The sequence below is a fragment of the Anneissia japonica genome, unplaced genomic scaffold, assembly GCF_011630105.1.
Source record: "Anneissia japonica isolate Jap-2015-1 unplaced genomic scaffold, ASM1163010v1 scaffold287785_len535756_cov143, whole genome shotgun sequence".
In the NCBI taxonomy this organism is placed as follows: Eukaryota; Metazoa; Echinodermata; class Crinoidea; order Comatulida; family Comatulidae; genus Anneissia; species Anneissia japonica.
Genome location: NW_022696924.1, coordinates 194,175 through 197,024, shown reverse-complemented (window position 1 = coordinate 197,024; position 2,850 = coordinate 194,175). Strand labels below are relative to the sequence as shown.

Sequence of the window (2,850 nt, the reverse complement as noted above, 5' to 3'; positions counted from 1 at the left end):
GCATGCAAAACATTGAATTTTTTACTCCCCTTATACTAATGATTGCCTGCGTGCAATACGATAACTGACCATGGTAGTAGACTGCCGAAACATGTCTTGTTGGGGCAGTTAAGGCCATAATATACTGGACTAAATATAGGCTTTGCCTATGATGAAGATACAATCTGAAGTATGTTATCTTTTGAAATTGAGTTTTATTCAATAGGAAGACATGTCAGGTCTGTGCAAATTAATAGAAGTTTCTGAAATTTCACTGAATTATGATTATTCTTTTGAAAGGCTGTTTTAAAACTCCAGAGTTGCAAATATTTAAAAAATTCTCTTTTTCACTTGCTTGTTACAATTTCAGAACTTTTTCCTGATTTCAATTCTTTCCATGTGATTATTCTTTTGAAAGGCTGTTTTAAAACTCCAGAGTTGCAAATATTTAAAAAATTCTCTTTTTCACTTGCTTGTTACAATTTCAGAACTTTTTCCTGATTTCAATTCTTTCCATGTGGGTGTATGTGTTGACATAGTGTAAACATGGGGTAAAGAAAAACGATATTGTGCCTAAAGGACAATTTAGCATTCAAACGATTTTGATTAGATGAAATATTGGCCAAAACTGGACTAGTCGGACTGCTTCATATGGACTACGACAATGATCTTTTTATGTTACTTGCAGTCAAAATATTATTTGAATCTTCTCACCTAAAAGTTCTGCTTATGATTTAAGATGTATTCAAAATATTGTATATTGTATTGCACTGTTGAGCCCTGTGCAATAGGGCTATATAAAATAATCAATTTTATTTAAATTACTTCCTGTAATTAGTTTCAATAATCTGTATTTCACATAGATAGTTCTAAAATGAACTGTTATGTTGTGGATTGGATTGGACTTATTTGGTGTAAACACGAAGGATAGCCCACGAAAGTCTAGAAGAAGACTTATTTCCAGTTGGGTCCTTCTGGTGGTGATTGGGCAGTACACCAGGAGACAATCCCCTACTCTTTTTTGAAGAGTGTACTGCGTTCTTTAACGTGCACATAGGCCATAAATGCACACGGGACGAACATCCCAAACAACAGTACCAAGAACGAGTAAATAAATTGAAATACTCCCCAAAAATATTTAACAAAATAGTACAAATAACGAATAAGTTAATTGAAATACGCCGCAATTAACGCACTACATTCACTGAGAGACGCCCTTGGCGTTTCATAGAAATGACCGGCGGCTCAACCGGTCATAATCTAGCTAGCCTAGAAGAAGAGAAGGTAGGCCTGGTCCTACTAAATAGCGCACGGTAACTCCCAGAAGCTCCCGGGTTGCGTTCGGTGGCTTCCAGCCCGCCCGGTACAGTTAATTAAGGACTTGGAGCTCTGTGTACACTGTACAGTTTTCACTTTATGAAAAGTTTTGTGAACATCCCCTTATTTTTCGATAAAAATATTCTTTTCTTCTTTTTAAGGAACCACAATGTTGAAGCAGAAATTTTATTAGCTATAGGGCCTAGGCTCTAAAGCAAATCAATATCGTCAATCAAAATAATCTCTTAGTTTTTTATTTTCAGGAACCCAAATGTTGAAGCTCCTATCGCAAAATATCAGACCAGACAACAACATGGATTGAAAATATTAATTATACATTCAATGGAATGAATTTCAGTTATCTTGCTGTTTCAAATATACTCATAATACACCACTTTACATACAGGATATACTAGGCTAGACCTTGCCTAGCCTACTAATAGGGAGCCTAATAGTTAGGTAGTAGTTAGGCCAAGGCCTCTCTATCTAGACTGCCAGGGGAAGGTATAAAAACTAGCTTTTTATAAAAGGATGACACGATAGCCAACCCTATCTTAAAGCTAATACTTGTGGACCATGATGCTGTTAAAATACAAAAGTAATTAAGTAGGAAGTTAAAAGAAGCTGCTGTAAAAAATAATTGCTGCATACATTTCTACAATTTTTTGTATATTTTTTACACACAGGTGCTAATCTAACAATTATTTCTATGTGCCCTAGAAACCACACTTATTTGAGTTTTTACCAGTGATATACTCATGACATTATTATTCCATCACCATAGGTTTTTTAGGATGTCACCAGAGAGGTTTGATCATCTGTTGGAATTGATAGAACCTTATCTACAACCAAGGGTCAACAGAGGAAGAGAGACAATCTGTTCTGAAGAGAGGCTTTGTATCACAATTCGGTTTCTGGCTAGTGGCAATAGCATGACAGATATGGCCCTCAATTTCTGTGTGGGCATTACTACAGGTACGTGTAAATCATTCATGAGATTTGAAATTTAAATATTTTATTTATCTCCCACTGGTATTAGTCCGGCAGCTTAGCAGATGGATGTGGACATTCCGGACAAAAGGACCAATTTTTTTTTACATGCTCCTTATGGTCATAGCATTCAATTTTTGGTAGGAACCACCTCATCCGAGGTCATTATGGCAGCCATCTTGGATTTCAAAATGGCCGCCTAAAAAAACCTATGTTTATCTATATCTCCGCTTCTAAACCACTTGGAATTATAATTCTAATGTCTGAAACTATTTTTATATGGTCAAGGAATACAATCATACCATTTTTGACCTGGTCAGATTGCCACAAATAGGTCATTTAAGGTCATTCAAGGTCAGATATTGTATGTTATCTTAAAAATTACATAATTGTCATATTTTACATTAGAACCATACCCAGACTCTCCAAATTCAAAATCTTTACAATGAACTACAATATTTCATTCGAGGTCATTCTGGCGGCCATCTTGAATTTCAAAATTGCTGCCACGCAAATCCTATATTTATCAATATATGGGTTTTTAAACCAATTTAATGAGAATTA

General features: G+C 35.3%; 1 protein-coding gene across 1 annotated transcript in view; it reads left to right on the top strand.

The window, feature by feature from the left end:
• Positions 1-2,046: 2,046 nt before the first annotated feature.
• LOC117102175 (protein ALP1-like) overlaps positions 2,047-2,850 on the top strand; it is a 3,495-nt gene continuing 2,691 nt past the window's right edge. Inside the window, exon 1 of the mRNA XM_033242389.1 lies at positions 2,047-2,271. The gene's annotated coding sequence lies outside the window, so the exon portion shown is untranslated. The remainder of the gene's footprint in view (positions 2,272-2,850) is intronic.